This window comes from Electrona antarctica (genome assembly GCF_951216825.1).
Source record: "Electrona antarctica genome assembly, chromosome: 2".
In the NCBI taxonomy this organism is placed as follows: Eukaryota; Metazoa; Chordata; class Actinopteri; order Myctophiformes; family Myctophidae; genus Electrona; species Electrona antarctica.
The window spans coordinates 42,716,100-42,739,272 of record NC_136807.1 but is presented as its reverse complement, the minus strand read 5'-3'; the positions used below and the strand labels follow the sequence as shown (position 1 = coordinate 42,739,272).

The window sequence follows — 23,173 nt, the reverse complement described above, 5'->3', positions numbered from 1 at the left end:
GTCGCTTCAGCATTGTTGACTAACCTTGACTGCATTCACCTCCTAGCTCTCCGCCACACTGCCTCTCAACGAGGACTGACACAACGATACTCTGGAAGGGGAAAAAATTGGAGGGAAAAAAAGGGAGACACACATACAGACAGACACACACACACAAACACACACACACACACACACACACACACACACAGACAGGGGAGAGAAAAAAAACATGAATGATGTGTAAATGGAACAAATAAGGTGATAACAGCTTGACAGTGGAGGTCTAAGCATGGGTGAAATGGAGGCAATGAAGAAAGGAGCTGCTTTGGCATCACCTCAAAATACAAATGTGAATACAGCTGCTGAACCTACCAAAAAAGAAAAGAAAAAAGAAACTATAATGCCATTCATAGTGCAGTTGACATGCTCTATGGGGACATTGTGGGGGTTTATTCCAAGGCTCCATTCACTTTTCAATCCACTATAACACTCCAAACACGCATCTAGGTAGGGGTGGGTGTGTGTGTGTGCGTGCGCTTGCTCGCTCTAGTCTAGGCTATAGAAAGACGCACTCTTAAAAAAACGTAATGGACACGCACACACGCGCACAGAAATACATGTCATCACCACCCCGGCACCACCCCCATTATCCCATGAGCCTTCTCCTCACCACCTCGCTCGACAAGTCGACAACAGCTCGGAAATAAAAATGTCACTACTGTGCCTCACAGCACCTGTTCAATAACACTGACATTTACATTTGCCATTCACATAGTGAGACTCAGAGATTCCTTACGTGTACTGCCTTTAAACACCCCAAAACACAACACGTACATTAGGAATCTTCTACACTGTAAACATAAGCAATTTTGCTATTTTGCATGTGTGCTGCATTGTGTGCCTGCAGGTCCAAGTTTTGGGTCCATAAATATTCATTCAGTTCAGAATTGTAACTTTGGGGCAGTTTTGTGGTATTCATTAGTATGACAGAGAAAAATGCTGAGAATACTTACACACTTACAGTAGATTGAGGGGCCAAAATTTAATTCAATAACTCTCCACTGTCATTGTTTGGGTGACAGTTAAATGAATGATTTTATTATTATTATATATATATTTATGTTGTTAACAAGGATTTTTTTTCTCTAAATGAATCAGCCATACACAAGCCAATAAAAGTGGATGAGAGTCATTAACAAAGAGGTATTTCAGTTAATGAAAAAATTGCTAGAATTGCCATTCAATTTGTGAGCAATCAATTCTCATTCATCAGTTGCAGTATTCCTATTCATGAATCATGATTGCCAATAGCAACCATTTTGGTGACGGTCCAGCTTTTTAACCACATGAATTCTAGCGTCTATATTCTGGGGTGAAAGATCTTCTTTTTTCGGTAAAGATGTATATGTATATAGCGTGAAGTGAAAATGGGGGTGCTACATTTTTTACATAAGTGATTTTTCACTGGTAAATGTCCAGTCCACATTACACATACAGTAGTTTTTTCTTTTTTTCTTCTTTTACCAATTTATTCCTCGCCCACATTTCTATCTTTCACAGCTGTATAGAGCGTCGCAGTCCCGCCCCCTACCATGGCCCAGGAAATGATTCTCCGTTCATTTTCCTCATAGACTTTTCAGAAAGTATTTATTTAAAGACGGTTACGCCGCGGACAAAGCCAACTCCAGTCGTGACAAATCATGACAATAAACACAATGTTTTGGGCCAAACAAAGAATTAGAAAGTAGAAAAAAACAGCAGGTTACAACACTTTTTGTTGTTGTTTTTCTTCTTTGTAATCGTTTGTTTGGTCCAAAATAGTGTTTATTGTCATGATTTGTCACGACTGGAGTTGGCTTTGTCCGCGGCGTAACCGTCTTTAAATAAATACTTTTTGAAATGTCTATGGGAAAAATGCATTGGGATTCATTTCCTGGGCCTGGCGTCGTCGTGACAGGGGGCGGGACTGCGACGCTCTATAGTGTATAACCTACTGGCTCACCTAACAGTGAGGAGCCCCCACCGGAAGGTCGTAGTCGTGAAGCCTTGGTCCTACTTCTCCCGCCTAACACCTCACCTACACTGCCAGCGATGCGAGTCACAGTGCGGGAACGATGAAATCTCAATAGAATCACATGTTTTTCCAATGAGTCGGTCCTGACGTACCACGAGCGACAACGCGCCGTGCAGCGACGTCGTCCGTCCACCCCTCCTATTCGCTCGCAGAGTCTCTATTTGAGCGAGGTTTCGCAGCCCCAAACACTGGTTGAGATCTAATTACCAACTCTCCACATCAGGACAGTTTTTCGCGTGATATCGCTGTCGGAACGCTCGCTCCTTGCCTGTGTAGATGAGGTGTAACGCTCCCTGCTGACGGGTGCCGCCACCCTCAGCCCGTAGGAGTATGTGCATGCAGTGACAAACATAACCTCTCTACCCGGATTCCCTCCCTCGAACACAGGCCATTTGTGTTCGTATGTAGACGCTGGACAAAGCTGGGTGCAATTTGAACCCCTAGGGCAGTATTATGCGTCTCTTAAGTACCAGGTCTTATGACTTAACTTAAGACCTGGAGGCGTGGTCTATGCTGTTTGGCCACTCAGAATAGCCAAATGGCATTGATCATGCCTCCAGGTCTTAAGTTAAGTAATAAGACCTGGTACTTAAGACACGCATAATACTGCCCCTAGACTCCACGGTGGTAGGCAGATATTTGTTATCACTACGTCATCCGACCGCCCTAGTAAATGTGTTTTTCACACTATAAGTATTAAAACACCATTAGTATTCTTGAGTTTCTGCCACAAAAATATATATGGCCTATAACCTTGCTGAATATCCCATTATGTAGCTCTGTATATTACAAAGATAAGCAAGTCTAATTTGAGCCAACGTGGTGGCAGTAAATATATACTTTAACACCTACATACACATCCATCCTCACAATTTTGGCACACAAAAAAAGAAAACATTTCTCTTTAACCCATTTTGGGCGGGAACCCCTTTTGGCGTTAGCATTACGAGCTTGTAGGTCTGCTATTTTTGAAAAATCGAAGAACGACATAGCTTTTTCAGAAAACTGTCAGCATGTAGAAGACATTTTTAGAATCTGATCTCAGGTCAGAATGGGTTAAGCTGGGATATTCATTAATTCAGAATGCTCAGCACAATAAGGCTGACAAAGAATCGTTTGGAGTTTGAGAGATGTACAAAACAGTAATAGTAGCCTCACACCATGCACCTCCTGAAGTGATCCAACACTTTGAAGTGAAACGTTTCATATTAGGTTTTGAAATGTGAAAACAACCCCACATGCACGTCGTACCAAATCAAAGTGTTTCTGTCCACACAGCCAAGCCTTGGCACTGAACAGTAAGAGGACATGCTGGGGGGGGATTTTAGTTTAGTTTTGCGTTTCAGTGGAAATAACACATAATCCCATCCCACCCACAACCAGCCAAGACTAGTCAAAATCATTAAACTTGGCCAAATATGGATTAATGAGTTCACATTGCATCCCAAACGGTCAATACGTTGTTTTGTGTGTGCATGTGTGCCCATGAGTTTGCGTGTGCATGATTGAACCCAGATTTTGTGTGTTACACCATAACCATTTAATGTCTAGGATAGGAGGACAAAAGCCATTGAAAAGTGCAGTTGGCCACCTAGCGCTGGGTCTCTCTCCGCTGTGTCACCAGGTGCAGTCCAACCTGGCCAGCTAAGCAGGGGCATCTGTTTGATAGCATTAGAGCCATCAGAGGACTGCCATAACCGCAGATTAAATGCTAGTAAATCTGGGGATTAGATCCATGTATGAACAGCCACATTGATTTTGCAAGCTTTTCAATAGCTGCAGGATTTCCACAGCGGCAGGCGACACGACCATCGAGCGCACGCACGCGCACACACATTGTTCTATCTGTCTGGGTTATTTTTAAACTGTGATGCAAAGTGTACACAGGCTGACCTACAGTATCTACAGTGCCTAATACACTGCCATTCTATTGGTTGCAGATGAATGGGAAAATTCAAAATGAATCCACTTGTCTTGTACATGATTGTAGTAAACATTCAGCTCATTTGGGAACTAGAGCGGTTATAAGCTCCACTGCTGCTCACTAGTGTGAGGCTAGACGATGGGCTTGAGGCAACAAGAACGATTATGACACAATCTATCTAGCCTTTTCTTCTTTAGCTACATACCCCAGTGCTGCCATGCAATGCGTGTGGCCTCATACAAGCGTGCACACACTCACATTCTCTCAGTCTCAAGCGTGCACACACACACACATTATCTCAGTCTCAAATCAGTCCCGTTTGACACCACACCACAAACTTGAATCCGGTGCTGAAATCCCAATCCCTGTGATGTCTACTTATTTGTCTGTTGTCTTGTCGTCTCTTATTGTTTATTCATGGAAAAAATAATACATTTTAAGTTGAAGAAAAAAAAAGAAGAAAAAAAAAAAAGGGAAAAAGAATCCCAAACCCTGCCGACTGAGCCATCTCACAGTGGCTGGCTGACATCAAAGCCAAAAGGTCTGCTTTCATGGCTTTGTCTGCCTCCGTCTTTCTCACAGAGTGTCCATCATGTGCACGTTTAGAGAAACACCAAGGTAATGATACAAAAAAAAAACGTGACTTAACTGGAGGCAGCATGTTCGCTCTCAATTTACATTTTCTCTCACACACACACACACACACACACACACACACACACACACACACACACACACACACACACACACACACACACACACACACACACACACACACACACACACACACACACACACACACACACACACACACACACACACACACACACACACACACACACACACACACACACACACACACACACACACACACACACACACACACACACACAAAAAGGAGTGTCAAATGTGTGCTGGGCTACATGCCAGTGTTCCAAGCAGGCTGATAGAGAGGAGTGGAGAGAGGAACAAAAACAACCAGTCACTTAGTCACTCCATCTAATCTATTACACACAGGGATGTTAGCTAACCGCTCAGGGGTAAACGCACCTTAGGGGGAAATAAGACAAACACCGCTTTTGCCGTTGCATAAGACCCATAACATTATGCCTCACACTACAAGCCTTTCTCAACTTAAAAATCAGTGTGGCGACCATCTTCAGGCACTGAGCAGGAAGAACCCAACTCCCCCCCTCACCCAAAATGGCTGCTGTGCTGCTGGTCACCACGGCTGACCTTAGCCACATATCAAGCAGAGGGAAAGCGATTACCTGGTGATTAGTGCCCGTTATGAGGCAGCTCCATTAACCTTTGAGAAATGGGAGGGTGGAAGCTGCCGTGCCTAGCCAAGCGAAAACCCCTCTTTACCACCTTCGGAAAATAGAGGGGCGAGGCAGGAGTGAGTGAGTGAGTGGGAGAGAGAGAGGGACGGAGAGAGAGAGGGAGAGAGAGTGAGAGAGAGGGAGAGGGAGAGAGGGAGAGAGAGGGAGAGGGAGAGAGAGAGACAGAGAGAGAGAGAGAGAGAGAGGGAGAGAGAGAACTGCAATGTGACAGGAGAGCAGCTCCCATTAGGTAAGCACATTGAGCCGTCAGGCCTCCACATTCATCAACATGCACACAGAGCAGCAGTCAGCAACACCCTCGCTACTGAACCACTGCTACTGCACCAGTGATGGAGGAAGTAGACAGAGGGAGAGAGAGGAGGGGGAAAGGGAGGGCTATTACAACGCACATTTGGAACCCATCTCCACAGCACTGGGCTGTGCAAATGTTTCCGTGCATGGATCAGGTGGTTTTTACTGGCGCTTCCACTACGCTAATAGGTTGGGCCATGGACTGCTAATGACATCATTATCATACACGGGATGTAATTGGCTGAGCCAAGGCTGCGCCAAGATCAATGGACGGCTAAATCTGGATCAATTGATTAGCCTGCTGCTGTTAAGTTGCTAAAACATATTTTTCTGTACAGTCGATGGGGGGAGTGGGGGATGCGCCGCGGGTGAATTGGGCACGTTACAGAGAGAGGCAGCCTGACATGGAGTTAACTCATTTAGGACCAAGGCCGATTCTAAAAGCACTTTCTAAATACTGAAAATGGTCAAATATTAATACAAAAATAACACGTGTGTGAAATGAGGGGCGCTCTTGTCATCGTACATCAATTTATGTTAGCGGACATTTGACATTGCTACATAAGGTACGATTGGTTAGCCGATTTGCTCGTTTACATAATTTATGACGTAAGTTTTCCCTTCAATGTCAATGGCGTATTGGCGTTTAATGTTTTGATGTTTAATTTACATCATAATTAGCGGAATTATCATCTCTTATCATCATACATCATCATCATGCATCTCATACTGGCCATTGGCCAATCAGAATGCCTGTTGCCTGATTTGCTCGTTTACATATGACGTAAAGTTTCCCTTCAATTTCAATGGCGTTTAATGTTTTACGTCATATTTTGCGGAATTCTGACATCATTTCTCCTTTCATCGTCAATGGCAACACTTGAGACGGGCGGGGACAAAATTTAGCGGAAATTGGACTGGAATTCTCTTACCGTGGTCAATGGAACATCTTGAGACGTGTGGGGACAAAAGCTGTTTATAGAAGGGGCTAGCGCCCCTAAAAAAAAAATCACACTTGTGTGAAGTGAGCGGTGCCTTTTATCATGATGATGTATAATGATGAGAGCGTCATCATACATCAGCTAATCAAATCATCATATTCCGTGCTACAAACACATTCCGTGATTAAACTAACATACACACAAAGCTGTCTATAGGATCGGCTGCACCGCTCAAAAATTACAACAATATCATGCTGGTAATATACTGTACATAGCAACAAGAACCCCAAAAGGGGTTCCCGTCCTGAAGGGGTAAAACACCAAAGGGGGTTCCCGTCCTGAATTGCCAGCAGATCTGTGCCATATGATGAGTGAGCTGATATGACAGGGCCACAGAGTAACCTTATCAACTAGGAAGGTGCGCTCACTGGAGCACAAATCTTTGCCAGGAGGCATGGCCCACTAATACTCAACACGGTCTCAGTAACATCCATCTTTTCCCCCGAACGCCTGCGGTTGCTCACTGGGTTTACATGAATGACGTTAAATTGTTGGGGGAAGAATTTACATAAAACACAAATGTCCTCCTTACCGGTAGAGTAGATGCTATGATCCGTTCTCTTTTTGGGGGGATAGTCCGGTACAGTACCCAATACTCATCCAAGAGATTACGGTAAGCACACGAGACTAGTAATTTGGCGATGAAAATGATCAACAGCATTCGTCTGCAGGCTGGCAGACTGGCTGTAACTTCAATTCGCTGAAAGAGGATAAATGGAACTGGGCCGGCATAGCGGTCCAGGCACCTTGGCTGGTAATCCAGCATGACGGTGTGTTGTGGGTTTGAGTCCCGACCAGGGCTCCAGCGTGCGACCTATTAGGTCGCATATGCGACTTAATTTATTAAGGGTGATACTTAAAATTGAATGAGGTCGCACAGGTGCGACTTGCTGGAAGGATGAGTGGAGGGGAAAAAAAACATCCCGCAGTGCTTGCCTGTTCCATTGATTGAAAACATTGGACGTTCGCCTGACGCCCAGTGTTCAAAGAACGATCGTTCACGAAAACCCACAAATAAGCCCTTCAGACTTGGATGGTCAGAGCGGCGCGATTACATGCAAAGTCAATTCAAAGACGAGAATTGCGCAAACGGGCGCGGCGCGACCTGCCGCGGTACAAACTGGACGAACCGAGGCGTATATATATATTCAGGTCTGAACGCAGCTTATTCGACACAAATTAACTAATCTTTCTCAGCTGTACAATTTCACTGGAGCGCGCAGCGCGCATATCTAACTGCATGATGATCAGTCATGATCTACACAGACAGCCGACTCCTGACCCAAACACTGAGTGAAACTTAGTAAACGTGTTGTTTGATTAAACATGTGCCACGAAATGTGCCACGAAAAATAGCTTCCAAAGCTTCTTATGTTTGCATCGAGGAGGTAGCCTATGTGTCCATACCATAGGTCCATACATGATGATCGGCCAATAAAATACATTAATCTCCCTCCCAGTGAGTGAAGAGCACTGATGCCTGATTTATTCTTCGTGTTCCGTGCTGAAAATAGCTGATCTACAAGCTCACAACGCGTCGCGTCCGCGACGCGTTGTGAGCTTGTAGATCAGCTATTTTCAGCACGCGGAGATATGCAGGCTCTGAGAGCATTCAGAAACTTTTGCCTTCACAATAAAAGCATGCAGCTTTCACAAGTTGGCCCATAAAGACAAGGAAAAGGATTAAGAATTTGGTGGCATTTCACATTGCAAAAGATTTTTTCCAAAATGTAAAAATATTATAATAAGGAATTAATTTGGATAATGGTAATGGAGATATTGTACAAATTGTCACTTTATTAATCCAAAAGGTTTGGACTGCATTTAATTTTCAACACAAAACCTTAAACTGACTTTCTGTGTGTGGAATATAAATATTGCCTTTATTGACTGAGTGACTTTGTGGTGGGTTGAAACCATCTACAGTGTTTTGAAGTATAACCAGGTAGGTTGCTGTTTTTTACACAGTGACCTTTGTAGGGGGTTTTATGATTCAAACCTTTAATGGTGGAAACCACTACATAAATAAATGGCGCTCGTTGTGGGGGCATGATAAGATCATGTATTAATACCACGCTATACAAAGAAAAAAATGGTGCTACCTAATTTGTGGTGGCGCTACCAAATGAAAAGGTAGGTGGCACCAGTGCTACCTGTGAAAAAGTTAGTCTGGAGCCCTGGTCCCGACGAACTTTGCTGTGTCTTCCCCCATCTTCTCCCTGTTTCCCGTCTACCTACTGGGATCGATCAATAAAGGCAAAAAAGCCCAAAGAATATCTTTGGGAGAAGCTAACGAAACAGATCTGCAACAGCTACCGGCCACGACGGAGGTCTCCGTCCTATTACACGGGGCGGAGATTAATCAAAAGACGGAACATTACTGGTTTCATAACAGAGCGCACCAGTCTACAGCCTAGAAGCGTCGATTGGGCAACATTTGATGTCATTTCCGGCTAGTCCGTCATCCAAAGTGGTTCATCTCCATTGTAATGGATGGGATCAAAAATCTTAAAACGTAAATAACTTTTAATGGGCAGAATACAAATGTGATAATGATCATCGTTCATTATCAAGGGGACACTGGGTCTAACAGGTGGACCAGTGCTGCTCCTCCTGTAGCCTAAAATCTAGGGATCGACCGATTATCGGCACCGATAATAATTATTTTATTAATATCGGAAAAATATTTTTTGAAAATATAATTCAGACGATATTTTCTCTCTCTATGCTCGGCTAATATTGGTCGATATTTCCTCTTTATGCTCGGCTAATATTTCGGACGATATTTCCTCTGCAACGAGGCATATATGCTCCTCTGCATCTGGTGCTGAATGGGAATGGGAGTAGTCCACATTTGTGCTTTACAACCTGGTGCTGAATTTAATTGAAGAAACCAGCTTGATTAGTTTATTATTTATTTTCATTATTTTCACAGGGGGGGGAAAAGCGTTGTTTTGTCATGTTTAATTTATAATTCAGTTTATAAGAAATGCTGCAACAAAACATGAGGGTATAGTATTTTGTTCATTATTTTTTTGTTTCAGTTCAGTTTATAAGAATTGATAAATATTCTTAAATGCATTTAAAGAACACTGATTTGTGTTACTGTAAATATCGGCTTTTAATATCGGCTATCGGTCTCTTTGATCACTACGGCCATGAAAAACCCATATCGGTCGATCCCTATTAAAATCTCCTCATGTGCAAACATATCTTGTCGTGTCAACTTAATAACTGCCATTTGCTTTGGTGCAACACATTTTGATGGTGCGCCGTTACAGCTTTGAGCAGAGAAAGATGAAGAAAGCCAGATCATGGATAATTCATGACATTCTTACATGACACAAGATATCAGTATAGGATTCTTGAATAAACTAATTTAACTTTAATCCGTCTGCGTCTCTCTCTCCCCCCACCCACTCCATATACACCACATGTCAACAGAGCTAACTTGCAGTAGTTGGTCCATGTAACTAGGGCTGAGGGCGATAACCGCATCACTGCGGTTATGTAATGTATACAAAAACAAATACAATAATATAGCTGCAAGCAGCAATAAGGCGGGACCAAGAAAGAAGACCATACGCAATAAGAACAATATGCACACATAAGAATCACAGACTGAGTTGCCGGTACCCGGATTTGAACCCATGACCTTGCGCTCCAAAGGCAAAAGCTCTACCAACTGAGCTATTGACTCATTCTAAACAGTAACATCATTCAGTGTTTTGGTAAGAAGTATGTGTGTCCTGTCCTGTCATTATCCATTTCTACAGTGTGTTGGATGCAACACACTGTAGCAATTTTCATTGGCTCATAAAAACTTCATTTTTTTCCACTTAAAAACAATAAGTGACCAAAGTCACTTCGTGACTTCTTGGTCCCTTAATTAAAGCTAATCTCACATTTTGTATTCAGGAGCTGTTGGAATTTATATTCTGTGATATGAAATGTAAAGTTTACCTTAATAAACAATTATCCTTTTTTAATGTTATGATTATGACATGTCTATTTTAGAATGTGTGCACACAGGGTCAGGTCAACTCTACAAGCACACTTTTGATCTTGTACATCTGCTACTTCCGCAAGCCGCACATGTGGCGTACGTGTGCGCACACTTACTAAACATGTTGTACGTGCATGCATACAGAATGCTATAATTAATAGGGTAAATAAAATGTACAGTTACAAGTTACAAACTATTTTTATTAAGGGTTACGGCTTTAATGCACATTTTCATTGGTGTATTGATAAGAAGAAGAATATTACAATAAGTCCGAGGGGAAAACGCAGACTTACCCGCAGCTCCAGTGGCCACCCACATTCCTCCTCCATTGTGTTGAAAAACCTACACTGATTTATCAGTGTCATCAGAATGTTTGGCGTGGAAATACTGCTTCATATTGTGCACTGGCGTCAAGCTTAAATGTGTCAAACCCTTCAGCACAGTAGCTACACGCTGGGGCTGAATCAATTCATAACATGACAGGTGAATCCAAACTCCTGCTGGTATTTGCGTCGCATTGTAAACAGCTGCGCCTCAACGTTATACCCACTTAGAATTTCTCACTTGCGTTCACAGTTGCAATACTTGTCAGTCGTTTGGTACTTTTAGATGGATCTTACTGCAACGGGGAGATTTGTTCACTGCATGGTCACAGTGCACTGTGTGTGCACCATGTGCATTACTCGAGCACATACAGTACACACTTTTGCCTACTAATTAAATATTCTTGATCGTGCTTCTACTGAAACATTAACCTAAAAATCCTTACCACCCCAGGCCGACATGCAACGTATCGAGTGGAAACCTTTATGTCCAAAACCATAACTTTTTAGGAAATGGAACAAAATGTTCAGAAATAGGGAAAATAGCTGATTTGCTAGCTCAAAATGCGACGTGAACTTGTAGATCTGCCATTTTCACTACGTTAGCTTGACACTCATTACAAAGTAGGCCATTAAATGATGAAAAAAATAAAAAAATAAATGAATTTAGAGATGCGTTTGACTTACAGCAACGATGTCGATATATTAAGTTTCACCTTTCTCCAGTTTTGTCAGCATTGCTCTGAAGCATTTTGGTCATTGATTGAACAGCCAGTTTTGGTTTTGCCATGGAGAAAGGCAACACTCGTATTGTAGCTGAAGTTTACATGAACAGAAGAGTGTTCTCCATTCATAACATGTAAAAGAAAACGGTTAGTCCCAATACTTGATTCTGATTGGCTGGTTACCGTCACGTGACCGGTGTACATTTCACTGATAACCCCACACCTCCAATCACTTTATTTCATTCGCAGCTGATTCCACATCTCTGTAGCTGTACTGGGGAAGGAGAGCGCTTGATTGCCTTACAAACCCATGCCGTGCGGGCGTCTAAGCGTCTAAGCGCCTACTTGCAGCAAAACAAGGAAGTGATGTGGCTCGCTCTGGTGGCGCAAAGCGTAGCTACTTTTGAGAATTTAATAGTTTTATTAGGTTAATATTGCTATATGTTTGTAACCGTTTTAGAAAAGCAATAAGCCACTCGAGGCCCCAGTTTACCGGGTATTTTACAATGGCTGGGAGGGTAGAAGAACTGCCTACGCCCCCAGCCATTGTAAAATACCCGGTAACCTGAGACCTCTCGTGGCTTATTGCTTTATTCTAAAACGGTTAGTCCCAATACTTGATTCCGATTGGCTGGTTACCGTCACGTGACCGTTGTAAATTTCACCGATAATCCACACCTTCAATCTATATCATTCCCAGCTGATCCTGCAGCCTTGTAGCTGTACTGGGGAAGGGGAGCACGTGATTGCCTTACACACGCTGGCCGTGCGGGCGTGTAAGCACTCATATGACTGTGAATGTGTGGCTCCAGGCAGCCCCGTAAAGACATCAAGCGTTATTCTCCCGTCACATAGTCTACTTTAGCTTGCCATGCAAAACAAGGAAGTGTGTACTGTGGCTCGCTCTGGTGGCGCAAAGCGTAGCTACTTTTGTGAATTTAATAGTTTGAGGTTAATATTGCTATATGTTTGTAACCATTTTAGAAATGCAATAAGCTTTAATTGAACACAACAGTTGCATTTACATAATGAAAAGCACTGTCATGACGATATGGCAGTCACACAAATGTGGCTGGACAAAATGTAAGCAATGTTGTAGGTCCTAAACTGGCACAAATGACAAAACAAGATTGCTGTTTGCCGCCTGCCGCCACTCGTTCATGACACCAAAATTACATATATGCCACCACATTGCCTGCAAATATAGTAAGCGTGAAATGGCTATAGATGCCTGTATAGGTGTCTGGTCGGTGTACAATGCATGCATGTTCATGGGTCATAGGTGCGCAGGGTATTGTGTTACGCACATTGTGTCACTCCCTCTCTCTCCGTCTATGCATTCAGACAGAGAGAGCTGTGTGGAAGACATCCGTCCACACATCCGTCTTCATCGGTTTGGGTCACAGAGGTAACATTTCCAGCAGAGAATCCTTTCCTGGGCCACATTACAGACATGCCCCGAAGACATCCCTAGGGAAAAGCACAAGAGGCATCCATACTAGATGCCTGAACCAACTTAAATTGCTCCCTTCCACGTAAAGGAGCAGCGGCTCTACTCCCAGTTTCTCCAGGGTGACTGAACTTGTTACTCAATCCATAAAGAGAGACACCCGCATGAGAAAACCCATGTTGAACACTTGTATCTGCAATCTTGTTCTTTCAGTCATGACCCATATTTCATGACCACACCACAGCTGACACAGACATAGCATGAATCTTTATAAACTTCACCAATGAGACCAATACTACGTCACCACAACAATGTTGTTGAACAAAGAGATTTGCTATTTTTACTGTTCGGTATCAAGTTTGACGAGTAGCCATTTCAGTGTGGAGCCAGCTTGTGTCCAAAGGATAGGGCCATTGGAATTAGCTAGTAGTAGATCCCATATGACAGACAGCTTGCACCCAACTGGCTACTTGCACTCAGGTTGCACTCCATAAAAATTGTATCATTGAAATTTATTGCAACGTTTTTCTCCGATATGCAGCTTTTGCCAAGCTGCATATCCGGTCTAGAGAATTATCAGTTAAAGCTGTGGTGTGTAGGCGGTCTCTGATACGGTTTACATTCCAAGGCTTACAGAGGTTCCATAGAAACACCACTTTAATGGATGAAATAACCCTGGGCGTTCGGGGTGTTACAGTGAGTAAGTGACTAATGTTGACCTTTCTCTGCCTTGAGAGAACAACAGAAATGTGACACGTGAGAAAGAATTCATCTCATTTGTCTTTCTCGATCGTCTTGTGTCTGTCTCATCTGTCAGATCAGATCACCCAGAAAAATGTGGCCTGGCCACAGGTTCGGTCTAGAGACTTCTGACTCTCTCACTGGATGCTGTAGCTTACTGGGAGGTAGAGTGCAATGGAATAGTTTCTATAGCAGTGACATACAAAGGAATCAACAGGAGTGGAGAGGGCCGTGTTTGGATTCAATGACAAGTCCTGGTGTCTGGTATGTGATTATGGTCGTCATGGTAACGGATACATTGTCTGTCACAATGGGAAGAAAACTGAACTCCCTTGTCTCGGTCTTGTCTCTCTGGCTCCAACAGACTTGTAGGAGTGTATTTTCTGGACTGGCCTCTGCTGGCACTCTGTCCGTCTCTACAATTTCCAATGACATACCGACACACCTGTACACCTTCTAGAGACCACTCGTTCCCAAACACTGGGTTGGGACCCATTTGTGGATTGCGGAATTCTTTTTCTCCGGGTCTCTATATTTTGTGTTTCCTACATTTGTTTTTCATTATTATTTCAACATTAATGGACAAAATTCAATGATTTTCTTTTCAGTAATTTCATGAAGAAATCTAAGAAAAATCTAAGAGATCCCATAAATTAGAAAATAAATGTTTAAGGATTAGTGAAAATAGCCGATCTAGAAGCTCACTTGCTCATACTTGCTCATGTAACATTGTTATATGCTACAATATAATTACTGCCATCGAATGCTGCTTATATATTGTAATAGTATGTTTTTTTTTTATTTAGTCCCCTTTTTAGATGTTGAAGTACTACTACATTTGTCACTGTACATTTAAATTGCACATACTTGAAATGTGCCCGGTGCATTTACGCATCCTAACTATTAGGAGAAGCGGGCGCTATTAATACAGCACCTGGGGAGCAGTTAGGGGTTTAAGTGTCTTTTCTCAAGGACACTTTGACACATAGACTGGGTGTGCCGGGGGTGAACCAGGGACCTTCCAATTCCCAGGCGGCCTCCCTCTACCTCTCTATTCAGCTCTGGCCACCCGTTGAACCATCTTCCCATTTCCCACTTTAACCACTGTTAAATTTCATCAAAGCCTCATTTCTTGTTACTGCAATGGCTCTCAGTTCATCAGCACAACTCACACATACCTGATACAATCAGGCTGCCACCAAATTGCACTTGTGATCGAGAGACTGTCTAGAGTAGACCAAATCAACTATAAGAAACGAGTCACTATATAGAGTCATTACAAGTTATTGTATAATTGCAATAAAGAGATATTGTTCACAATTAATTGTAGAATATTGGCATGTTTTAATATTGGAAAAGCTTTTGCTTCAACTCACAGTATCTTTGAAATATGTATTTTTTGTTATAATATTGCAGTCTGAATGGTGTGTTTACACATTTAGACCTGAGGCTGATTCTAAAAACACCTTCTAAATACTGGCCTAAGTTTTCTGAAATACTTCAAATATTTATTCAAGAAGAACATTGACGTCACCAAATTTGGAGCGACGCGGCTCTGCCCTGTTATTGGTTAGCAAATTACAAGTCGACTCCCACTTCCTATGCCAGATTTTCCAATGGGTTTCCCCAGGCTTTTCTTTTTGAGCCGAATGTGAAGGAAAAGCCTGGGTACCGAGGCTATGTTCAGGGTGGCTGGCTAAGTGTAATGGTGGACATCCTGATAGGAACAACAGCCTCGGAGAGGGAGATGTTGAAGTTATCCACAAACACTCACGTTCAAGAGTATACCCATCATCTACTCAGCAAAATGACAACCAGCCAAAAAACAACCTTGCGGCTTGCGTTAATTCATTTTCTGTACAGCTTGCCGACAACCTTGGCTCATGGCCCCACCAACAGTGATACCTAAAATAAAAATGCGCCCAGCACCACAAATTACATTACAGTCAGGTTTATTTATCCCAAGCCCAGACTACCGCCATCTATGCCAGAACCCTGTCAACATCCACTCATGATGAAATTGGGCAGTAGCACAGCAACTTATTCCTCTCCGTGCAAAGGCTAATGCAGGTAAAATGCACCTGGTGGACTTAAATGTTTGACACTTAGCTTCCTGGCCTGCTAGCGAGCTAGCTCGAGTGGGCGAGAAATGAACCTTGTTATGCGTTCTGACACTGGGCCCAGAGCCCCGGCAAATAAAAACATGCCTCTCACTTACTGGCTGCCTGCGCCCACGGGCCCATACATCAGCATTATAGAGGAGCTAGGCAGCCTCAAGGTCAGCTCAATTTCCTCCTGCCCTTATGAAGCATCAGAAACACAATGAGAGGGGGCACCCACACACATGTAAAAGACATTTTATTTTAGGGGGGCGGGGGCATTTGGAGTGTGAAGGAGAGGTGGGCGTCTAATGCAATGGGGAACTGTGACAAATCACCAGGAGAGTGCCGACGTGGTCTACGGTAAAGAGTAAAGACGGAGCTACTGCAGGTATTTGTAAGTAAATTTGTTGGCGGCAGAAAGCAAGCATTAGGCCTACTTAGGCATTATCTGTGCAGAGTGTATATACTGTAGTAGATTGTGTTTGCTCTAGCAAAGAGCTTATGCTTTAAGTAATAGGATTGAACGGTTTTTGTTAAGCACGCCGTCTCCACTTGTGTAACCGCTCAACTGTAGTCTATGAAACTACAGGATAATTAGGCAGGCCTACTAAATCGTCTCAAAATGTTACAAAATGTGAATACAATGTTTACCGTTTACCATAATTAAATTCTCCAGCTGTAACAGGGGAATATTTAGCGACCTGATGCAAACCTAATGCCTTTTTTTCTTCCTTTAGAGATCTGAGCCCATTCATCACATGCCCAGGCAATTTGATAAATTACACAGAAGCATGAAAGCTGATCTTCTGTATTGAGTGTGTGCGTGTGTGTGTGCGTGCGTGCGTGCGTGCGTGCACTTGGTCCTGTGCCTTAGTCGGCAGTCATCCATGGCTGCCTCACAGGCTGGGCTTGACATCCTCAGTTAAGAGCCTGGGGAAATAACAGCAAATTCACTTAATGGCACCACCTCATCTATTGCTCATACAGAGGGGAGAAATAGACCTCATCTATTCCTCATACAGAGAGCAAAAGAGAAGCTCCTTGAGGTGTTACAAAATGGCTGTGTGCTCTCGGCTGCGCTGCCGTCTCTTCTATCCACGGGGTGCAGGTGTGTGGGTAAACACAGAGTGCACATCCAGATCCATCACATGCTTCTGTCAGCCACCAGCTGCAATTTGTAGTCAACTCTGACCTGTTGTGAAAAGACAGCCGGACTGCCTGTGATGCCGCCACTAAATTCTTTTCACTGTGTGTAGTACAATTTTGTCTGTGCGTTTCTTGCGTGTGTATGTTTAAGTATGTGTGGGAACTCGCCCCACTGTGAGTTCTTAGCATGCTGCATTTGTAAACGTGTGTGAATATCTATGCATGTGTGGTTGTGAACTTGTGTGTTGGTTATGTGTGTGTGTGTGTGTGTGTGTGTGTGTGTGTGTGTGTGTGTGTGTGTGTGTGTGCGTGCATGCCCGTATCGCTCCCTATTGGGAGGGATACAGTGCCAGTGGTATAATGGCCCCTCTCCATCTTTGTGAGAGAGGCATAACAGAGCAGAAGGGAGAGAGAGCCTGTGCTCGCTGGTGGTTGGATAACATCTTAGGCTAACAGCGGGTAGCCTAGCTATCAGTGTAGCTCCAATTCCCCTAGGGGTATTGTCAGAGCCCCTGACCCCAGCAGGACAAGCCAGATGACCCCTCTCTCTCTCTCCGCCTGGGACACAGGAAGAGTGAGGCACAGAGTCTCACTTCTGTTTCCTTCCTCTCTTTTACTCAACATTCTACGCAGAGCCACCAGCAGCTCTGCCTTTCTTCATGCTTTGCATTGAAAGGACGCTTTGTAGCAACCAAGCACGCACAGGCTGGCACACTAACTGCTCGGTGACACACTCACGTGCAGCCTGCTTGTGCTCAGCAACCACTGCAGAAAGTCAGAGACAAGCATGGGAATTGGCCGCTACAATTTAAAATGTGAGCACTGAGAAGGTTCATACTGCAGCAGACATGTTATTATGAGGGAGTGAATGAGGTGGATTACACCGAAGTGGCGCATCTCGAGATGACTACAAATGACAGAACCGTGCCTAAATAACAGGCACGAATGGCAACCAGTCAAGAGTACTAAATAATCTACTGCTGCTGTTGCAGCGCCACAGATGTAATGATTTCCGTGTACAGTGTGCAACCGCAGTAGTGGTGTCTGTTAATAATATCCCAGGCCATAATATCTAATATGCATCTGGGAGCACAAGCCCTGAAGTGCAACGCATGATTCCTCCTGTGTGCATTACCCTTTCATAAAGCTCTCTGCTCTTCCATCTGGGAGAATAGCTTCTCGCTACTCGGCTCCCCAGGGTTAGCTGTCAGCCTCCTCTGAGGCCCCCCCCCCCCCTCCAGCACCACACACCTCCTCCTCCTCCTCCTCTCTGCACCTGCACCTGACACTTACAGTGTTCTTTCTGCCCCCCCCCCTCCTCATCTCTCTCATCCCCTGGAGAAAATGTTCATTCGTCCCGCCCACCTAGCTCCCAGCAGCCCCTGGGGCAGGGGACAATTAAAACCAAGGCAGGAGCTCAGCCAAGTGTCACAGTGGGTCTCAGATGGGGCTCTGCCTGTGTTAGTGGGTGGGGGTTAGTAGCGGAGCTTAGAGAAAACAATATACATCTGTTTCGTTTCAGATTAACATTAATTCCGCTTTAAGGTGATGTCAACAGATCAACATGTCCAAAGCAATAGAGGCTTTGCGGCAATCATACATCTGTCAATTGTCTTTGTGTAACCATTCCAATCCACATTGCCTAACACACAAACACAGCTTTTCTCTGACGTCAACCAATTACAAGCTTGCCCTAGTGGCTGCCCTTGACTATGTTCCCTAACCTCCCTCTGCTCCCCACGTCAAACCACTCAGCAGTCCCGACCCCCCCCCCATCCTCCTCTCTCTTGCTCTCCTCTCTACTTTCCGTCCATTCTTTTGCTCAGAGTCACTGTCCTTATGGCTGTGAAATATTTAGCAGCTCTATCTCAGCACACCTTTAGGCACAGACTCAGAGCTGCTGTCTCCCTTAGCCAGGTAAGAAGTGACAGGAGCAGGACAGACAGGAAGGAGGGCTTGGTATATCTCGTCAACATTATTAAATCATTCCTCCCCACGGCAGTCCCTGGGTGGTCTCGGGTCTGCATTATTCCTCAGTCAGGGTTCAATGGCCTCGGCTCCTTGGGTCGAGACTCGCTTGCTCCGCTAGCCTAGCGCTGTGCTAAGCAGGTGTCAGGGGAGTTTCCCCTCAATTAAGCAAAGGTAAAGTAATGCCTCTCTCCATGGCAGAGCCGTGAATACATTAGTCTTGCTGTCACCACAGGCTTTGGCAGGCTAGCGTGTCGAGCAGCGTGGAGAAGACAAACAGCTGGCAGTTTCAACCGCTGCTGAAAGCTGGTTAAGCAAACTCACACCAGGATCTGTGTTAAGCGTACAAAGGCTCATTCTAATACACAGAGGTGTTTCTCAAAACAAAACCAGCAAACAGTAGCTGTCCTGTTGGATGTAATGTATTAGTTGATTGAGAGATATGAACACCTCAAAACATCTCAAAATGTGACAGTGAACAGCGTTGCATAACTTCATTTGGCTTCGCATTTAGACTTGGTGGGGGTTTGGCTAATGAGTTTAAATGTGCCCTCTGAGTGGATGGCATTGGAGCGCACTGAATGCTTGTGTTAATTAAAGCTCAGGGAAATAACGTACGAGAGGTTAGCTTGACCCACAGCCTTACTGCCAGGAAAACAGTTCTCTGCTAACAAGTCGTTCTCAACTTTCAAGACTGAATATACTAGGTATATTAAGACATTCAATTCAAACTAAAGCATTTAGCACCCACGTATCTATAAATGAACTAATTAGCACATTTCTCTCTGAGGAAATACAGTAATTACTAATTACCCCCACAATGTATGAATTTCAGGTATGAAGCTGTGACACAACCATGGGGTTGTGAGGGTAACGTATCTGGTTGTCATGATTACCAAGCTGGTGTCTGTGATCCACAATGATTGGAGTGCAGGCCTGGTGCCACGGGGGTGCATTGCCCCCTTAACCCGACCTCCTTGCACCCCCATGTGAAAAGTGTGCTTTTTTCACCGTTTGTAATCATCCTACACTTCTCCAAAGCCCCACACAGTCCACAGCACCCTCTAGAGGCAGAGGCACCTGTACAGTTATCACCCTGTTTGAACGCAATAGCGGTATGAAATAAAAACAGAGTGTGCTTAGTGTGCACCCTAAAAAGTTTCGACTGCACCCTTAGTCATTTCATCCTGGTGTCATCACCAGTGGTTCTCCCTCTATATAAGAGGGGGCTGGGCCAGTCTCTCTCTCTCTCTCTCTCTCTCTCACCATTCAGATCAATGAGAGCAGGTTTTGCATTTCGGTTAAAGGTCCTACAACATGAATTTAAACTTTTCCCATTTTTTGTGTTTTTTGGGGGCTCCCATACATGTCTTATGTCCCCACAAATACACAAATTTGAACAATCAGGCTCTCTCATCATATTTGGGTTTTTATGTACAGTGGTCTCACAACAGGCCAAACGATTTGGTGCTACTCGTGATGTCAACAGGCCAAACGATTTGGTGCTACTCGTGATGTCATAGGTATCTCCCTACTTTGTATAATCCCTCCTCCTCTTCAGTTCCAAATTTGCATTTCGTCTTTGTAGACTATGGGAGGGGAGGGGCCTTATTATAATCTCAGGCTCCTCCTGTCTACATGTCGAAGTGAACCCCAAATTGCTCCCGATGTGCTGGTTGGTACCTTGCATGGCTTCCGCCGCAATCGGTGCATGAATGTGTGTGTGAATGGGTGAATGTAATGCACAATCTATGTAAAGGATAAAGCCTTGCCAATAAAGGCGCTATATAAATGCACCATTTTATAAAATGGCACCATTTTTTTCTACTCAGTCTGTATCATAGGAGGGCTGTGGGCAGTTCAGAAACCCGTCCACCAGTGACATCATCGATGGGGAATCCAAGCTAATAGAAACTGCAGGCTTTCTAGTCCTGAAAAGTTGCAATGCGAAAATGGAAGCCATTGTTCTCACGATAATACAAATCTAAACATTTTTGTAAAAAAGAAAATCTTGTTTAAAAAAAAACGTCTGCCTAACGATGATGTCACTGGTGGACGAGTTTCTGAACTGCCCACAGCCCTCCTATGAGAGACAGACTGAGTAGGAAAAAATTGTGCCATTTTATCATGATTATTAGTGTGTACCAATTATATGAAGATAGGTTGAAGTGGTGAGGTGGTCCTTTAAGTTAGTTTTAATAAAATAATTTTAACGTTCAACTTCTTTGTGTGAGCTTCCTCATTTGTTATAAACTTAGCCATTTGTAAAAAGATCCATACAGTTATGTTAATCACTAACAAATCCTAGCCCAATTAAAATGATTACAAATTCACGGTTTCTTTTGCAGCATAATAAAACAGCATCTTTGTACAGTTGTTGGACCTCTCCTAAGCTCACTAGTATATACCTATATAACAACAATGTGAGTGTGTAGCCTGTATAAAAATATGTCAACAGCAGCAATAACGGCATCTTTTATCAGCCTTCATGTGAGTGTATTACTGTGTGCTGGGCTGGCGTATTGAAAGGGGCTGATTGATGGCTCCACTATGGTGGACTGTCTATCCACCTCTCTCCCTGATGAGACATGTCAATATGAAGACACATGAATGCAGCAGTCTGTCCTCCATTTTCTCCCCTCCTCCACATTCTCCTCCCCTCCATCTCCTTCCTTGTCAGAGAGGCGACGAGAATGACGCAGTAAATACACACTGCTGTGTGCAACCAAACCCAGGGCTCCGTTGCCTTTTATCTGCCATGACAGCTTGACGAAAATCAAACGTGCAGGGGAAAGAGCTAGCATTCCCTTTAATAAACTGCCAGAAAGAGCACAGGGAAAAAAGTAGAAAGGGAGACACTCCCCGCTCGGCTCAGCTCCAGTCAGCTGGGATCGGCCAAGCGGCGGCTGGAGAGGGGGGGGGGGCACGCGATACATTAAAGGGGGAGAGCACTCCTTCAGGCATCGACTGGTATTATGCTGCTCATGCAGAGCTCAGGCATCCAGTACCATTGCACCTACCCCGGGAGCCGTCAGAGCCAATCAGTCACGGGGTGAGAGTCGGTGCATGGGCAGGGTATGAACACCCACCCACATCACACATCAGAGAAGCAGTCAGCACTGCAGGAAGCCCCCCTGTCTGTCCTCCACTGCATACCCTCCATGTCTCCCTGCCCCACAGTCAGTCGCAAACCCTATGAGCTGCCAGGGTCATTTACACCTCCTCCCTCCCCCAGTCGCAGTTATTTACACGCAGATAAACAGATGAATAGATGCAAAAAAGATGCATCTGAGAACAGGAGATGGAAGAATGCTGTCTGTCTGTCTGCACATGATGTGATGGGAGCCTGGATGCACACGCCTGACGGTGCATGCAGATGCTTGTATTCTAGTACTGACAATTCCAATTGAATGGGATGCCAGCAAATCATCCGTGTATGTGATGGAGGGATGGATTTAATGTAGTGAATGTTACGGTGCACGGTTGCTGCGATTCAGCTGAATTTCAAAATAAGTTCATTATTTATAAAGGTAATTAAAACGATGATGTAGCTTTACGAGCTTAAATCTTCTTTCTCTAATGTCATGACTGTCATGAACAGTACACTGTATACCCGCTGCTGTGCTCATGCACCTTATTTCTAAACCTCATGTACATGTTTGGATAAATATCTATGTGTAAATATGTAGATACAAATTTACACATAGATATAGATATTGCTTCTTTTTTTTCCTTCCCCAAGGGGTCTGCGACGATGAAAATGATTATTCTTGTGCCCCTCTGTTACGACTGCCTCTGCATTTAGAAGTTGCAAGTTATGGACTAGTAAAGATGGAACATTTCCAGGAATCCGTCTCTACCTTTCTCTACCTTTGCAGTTGTATTCATTACAATTAAGGCATTTAGCAGACGCTCTTAATCCAGAGAGACTTAATTTAAGCAATTGCAAAAAATACGATACATCATATACATAAAAACTAGTTATCATGAATCTATGAATCATACGTAAACTAAGAACGTAACAGTGGAATATCTACAGTATATAATGAAACTATGCATGTATACTGTAGTGCTTTGTCTACATAAAATGCTAAGTT

General features: G+C 43.9%; 1 protein-coding gene across 4 annotated transcripts in view; it reads right to left on the bottom strand.

Annotated features, from left to right (window-relative positions):
* Positions 1-23,173, bottom strand: part of rerea (arginine-glutamic acid dipeptide (RE) repeats a) — a 181,818-nt gene that overhangs the window by 138,855 nt on the left and 19,790 nt on the right. For 3 of the 4 annotated variants that reach the window (XM_079496026.1, XM_079496030.1, XM_079496027.1), the window contains exon 2: positions 25-91. The exons of the other annotated variant lie outside the window; for it this stretch is intronic. The gene's annotated coding sequence lies outside the window, so the exon portion shown is untranslated. The remainder of the gene's footprint in view (positions 1-24; positions 92-23,173) is intronic. 4 annotated transcript variants of the gene reach the window in all.